Source organism: Mus musculus, chromosome 14 (genome assembly GCF_000001635.26).
Source record: "Mus musculus strain C57BL/6J chromosome 14, GRCm38.p6 C57BL/6J".
Lineage (NCBI taxonomy): Eukaryota > Metazoa > Chordata > Mammalia > Rodentia > Muridae > Mus > Mus musculus.
Genome location: NC_000080.6, coordinates 115042961 through 115047184, shown reverse-complemented (window position 1 = coordinate 115047184; position 4224 = coordinate 115042961). Strand labels below are relative to the sequence as shown.

Here is a 4224-nt window from a genome sequence, read left to right as displayed (position 1 = left end):
CTTTACTGTCATGACTTAAGATCTTTGCTATATAGTAATCCTTGAGCGTCATACACTGCTTCATCAGTTGTCATAACCATTTTAGACCTCTCATTCCCCCGAGCAGTCTCCAAGTCTTAACTGCAGCATACATACAGTGTTCTAGTCCTGAGTGGGCAGATAGGCTTTGTGTCGTCCATCATCTTAGCATTTGATCCTGGAGACTTTCCTACAAAATCCTAAGAACCCAAGTCAAACACACAAGCACAATTTGTTGCTTTCTGACCAACTTGTAAAAGGTACCCTGCTAATTTTCCTTATTCTGAGGTTTGAAATCAGGACACACAATGATTTCCTCTTCCCTGTAAATTAAGGCAAAAGACAAACTCCATGGTTAAAGCTAAGACTGGTCTCCCCATGCCCTCAACAAGAAAAAGATATTTGGGCCACTTACAGGAAAAAACAAGATACAAGATCATCAGTGCTACAAAATAACTTTATTTAAAAATGCTCATATGTACACCAAATTTTAACACAATTTATTAGCACAAAACAATGAACATTATTCCAAGTCTGTAACCACAATAAACCAGGTACCTCACAATGTTCTATTTTAGCTTACCAGAAAAAAAAAAACAAAACATTGAAACCCTTGTTAACAATCTTCCCATACTTTAAAATTCACAGCACGCACTTCCTGAATAGATCCTAGACAACTAGCAATGTATTATATATCATTTACACAAATAGAAAGGCACACCAATTCTGAGTGCACAGAGCAAAGCAATCTTAGACAAGAATCTGGAATAGGCTATACAAAATAATCTGGAAAACTCCAAGGAGCAGGCATGCTACTAGAACGGCCCTTGCCCAACTGAGCTGTTTCTACTGTTTTAGAGATTCACCTATTCTCTAAAGCCAGACAAACTAGTGTTACCAGTTACAGAACAGAATTGGATGATAAATACAACAAATTTTAGTGAACTGTTCTTTCTCCGGGCAGTTGCAGGTTGCATTGTGTCAGCAATTATGTAGGACTGACTCTTCAAACCATGCACAGGGAAAATCCAGCTGGTTTTCTGTGCTAGGTTTGCCTGTTAAAATGGACATCTTAGAGTTTTTAGTAAAATCAACAGTATATAGTCTCAATAATGCTTCCTTCTTAATATAGGATAAATTTAACTACTTTCATATAACATAAGACATTAGTAACCCACCCCCATTCCTGAAAGCTTATAGCAACTATATGCCCTAGTTACTACAAAATCAAAGTCTAAGAGAGACCACAGCTGTTTTGCCAACAGAGTTTTAGAGCAGACAGTCAGCAAAGCCCCCTGTGCGGAACTGAACAAGTGCGTTGCTGCGTGAAGCCCTTAGTGCAGAAAGCAGCTTAATTAAGGGAGGAGAGAGGAAAATCCTAGGAAAACTCCTCTTCACTACTAGGCCTCTAAGACACACATTCCTTACTAAAATTAAATCTCAATTTAAGTTCAAAACATTCTGAACACAATTACTACCACAAGCTCAGCATCCAAAGGTCCTAATTAAGACCTTATTAATTTTAAACTTCTAATTTAGTATATTGAAGAAAGTACCTGGCAGGCTTCCTATGTTGGAAGATAAACGTAGCATTCAATCCGTAACACTGGTGACAGACCCCTCCCTTTATAGGAGGCACATGGATCATGTGGATCGTGCTGACATTAGAGCTTTATCACGTTTTAAAGGAAGTTTTCATTAGTCATCTGAAACAAGTTTTAATCCAAAAATGTTAAGAATGGAGTCAGAAGTGACTATGTTTCTGTTTTAGTAATAATTGTACAATTCTGGTCACTCACAATCAAACCCAGGCCTGTGGAATCCTTACCTGGCAGCTCAGGGATCCATCAGTCAGCTTCTTGCATTTCTTTTAAAAAAAGCAACATATTATGGAAAACTTTAGCTCTGTAGATAGTGTCAGCTTAAACCTGATTTTAGCAGCTCTTCCTTATTAATTTTACTTTTCTTTAGGTTTCACTCCAATGATTTTTATTCATAGCCTGAAACCAACTGTGCTGCCCAAATGTAGAACTATATATTATATATACTGTTATCCTAAATACTAACTGCAGCTTCTCCAGACCCAGCACTCGAGTGTCATGTGTACCTGTCACTCTACTGACCATCAGTTTGCCATCTTTCCCTTGAGGGGGTCACATGGTAAGAACAGTCCAAGGATAGTTCTTTCTTACAGGGTGTGCACATTAACAGAGTGGCCACCACCTGTTAACTGTTAAGAACTCACGGATTAGGAATAATCTTATCAGAAAACACTCCATCTGAATTGTCACACTTTAATAAACAGAGATCCAAAGAAAGTAACATTTTTCTTAACTCATGTTAATGGGTTTTAGAGTAAAATAAACCTGAAGTCATACCAGGTTCAAAAGGCAGTTTAACTTCACCTAAGCCCCCACACACAACTTCTTACTAAATCCAGCGAGCAAACACGAAAATGAAATGATTCAGTAAAAACAAACCACAATTTAAAAACACAAATTTCAATTAAAAAAATCCCGTTTTACACACCAACGAAAGCAATAGAAATCACAGTTTACAGAATGTGTTCATACACTCCATCAGCTCGTGAACATTTTTACAGTGGAAATCGGCATCTTCAGCAATATTGTCATTTTCACATCTTCTGGTCACAATCCCCACCAAACTCAACAGGCCGGGACAAGTGCAATACCATACAGAGAAACACAGCATTGCGACAAATCCCAACCTGTGTAGAAAGGGGTTTGATTTTCCCTTACTTCTCTACAGACTTTTCACCACCACAGTCAGTTTTGCATGGATTTGCACAGCAGAATATTATACAGCTGGATGCAAACCTGCAAAACTAACCATAGACCAGTGCTCAATAACAGGACAGTTGGCTGGGCGATGGCCAGGCGAGGCTGGAGTTCTACAGCTGGCAGTACTTTAAGTGCTCGTAATGCAGTAGATGGCTACACACTACCTGCACTATAAGCACTTTAGTGCTACAGAAGCTGTCACATCACACACACCACGCAGGCTCTACATCGACACAATAAAAATACAAAATTAGTTTAAAAAAAAACAACACTTGAAGTAAATAGCAGGCCACCATCAGTTTTGCATAGATTTGCACAACTACATTCTTCTTGTAGTGCAACTATGCAAAACTAACAGAGGGCTGCAAACACAACTATGGAGAGACCCCTACATGCTTGCTTGACTTGGATTGGATGAGGACATAACTTCTTATGCCAGAAGGAGCACTTAGGGCAGTAGATGCTAGTCTACTTCACTATCTGCACTAGATGCACCTTAGAACAAAAAGCACGCAGCACCAGCAGGCCCTCCCCGCGACCGACTGACCGACGACTGGACGCAGCCAGTGCCGCCCGAGGCAGCGCCCACTGTGGCTCCCACCGAGGCAGCTGTCAGCATAATGCTACAAGTGCCCTCACTGCAGTAGATGCACACATCACTACCTGCACTGTAAGCACTTTGACATTATTCTGACTGGTCACAGCTTCAGTCCCAAGGTGAGGTTCACTTTATTCCTGCTAAATTTGAAATAAATAATTAGACAAAAAGGAAAAAGCCAAAGCTCTAAATTCTGTCACAAACATCAATTACAGCTTATACCCAAGGGGGGGAGGGGAGGAGCCAATAGCCAGAAGTTCCAAATTGGACACATGTAAGCCTTAAAAAAAAAAAAAAAACTCCTTAAAGAAATATAAGATACAATCCCATTAAAATGTTGGCTTTTACAGTAGGCTTCCCCAAAAAACACACAATAAGGGTCCTACAAAATGAGACCTGTTATCAGGAAGGCAGTCTGACTTGGTACTACCTTTAGAGGAAAGCCTCACATTGACCAGGCAGCAATCCCTTTCTTCTGTCCTCCACATTGTCAGATACTCGACAAGATTAATGATTATTGTTTAGTCATTTTCAAGTTTATTAGTCATAAAACATAAAAAAGTCTTAGTATCACCCCAAATTAGAAATACTCTATGACTCCAACTTGAAGGGTCTACAACTATTTGGTTAGTGTCCAAAAGCCACTGTAGATTTACTACGTTAAAATGTGGCTCACTCATTTATGACAAGAGTTCAAACTGTATTTATTTCATACCTTAAAAGACCAAGAATGTTGTACAAGCTCAAAGACAAAAGTGAAAACCAAAGGTCTCAAAAGAAGTTTTAGCTACAAAACTAGAATATACT

The 4224-nt window shown here is 39.3% G+C and overlaps 1 long non-coding RNA gene and 6 other non-coding genes across 7 annotated transcripts; all 7 read right to left on the bottom strand.

Moving 5' to 3' along the window:
- Positions 1 to 456: 456 nt before the first annotated feature.
- On the bottom strand, positions 457 to 2795 carry Mir17hg (Mir17 host gene (non-protein coding)). The gene has a single exon (NR_029382.1). It is a non-coding gene; the product is annotated as a Mir17 host gene (non-protein coding) (long non-coding RNA).
- Positions 2679 to 2758, bottom strand: Mir92-1 (microRNA 92-1). The gene has a single exon (NR_029816.1). It is a non-coding gene; the product is annotated as a microRNA 92-1 (primary transcript).
- Positions 2794 to 2880, bottom strand: Mir19b-1 (microRNA 19b-1). Its single transcript, NR_029815.1, has one exon. It is a non-coding gene; the product is annotated as a microRNA 19b-1 (primary transcript).
- A 41-nt stretch (positions 2881 to 2921) lies between these two features.
- On the bottom strand, positions 2922 to 3028 carry Mir20a (microRNA 20a). The gene has a single exon (NR_029737.1). It is a non-coding gene; the product is annotated as a microRNA 20a (primary transcript).
- Positions 3029 to 3103: 75 nt separating this feature from the next.
- Mir19a (microRNA 19a) lies at positions 3104 to 3185 on the bottom strand. The gene has a single exon (NR_029786.1). It is a non-coding gene; the product is annotated as a microRNA 19a (primary transcript).
- Positions 3186 to 3238: 53 nt separating this feature from the next.
- Mir18 (microRNA 18) lies at positions 3239 to 3334 on the bottom strand. The gene has a single exon (NR_029736.1). It is a non-coding gene; the product is annotated as a microRNA 18 (primary transcript).
- A 96-nt stretch (positions 3335 to 3430) lies between these two features.
- Mir17 (microRNA 17) lies at positions 3431 to 3514 on the bottom strand. The gene has a single exon (NR_029785.1). It is a non-coding gene; the product is annotated as a microRNA 17 (primary transcript).
- Positions 3515 to 4224: the final 710 nt, after the last annotated feature.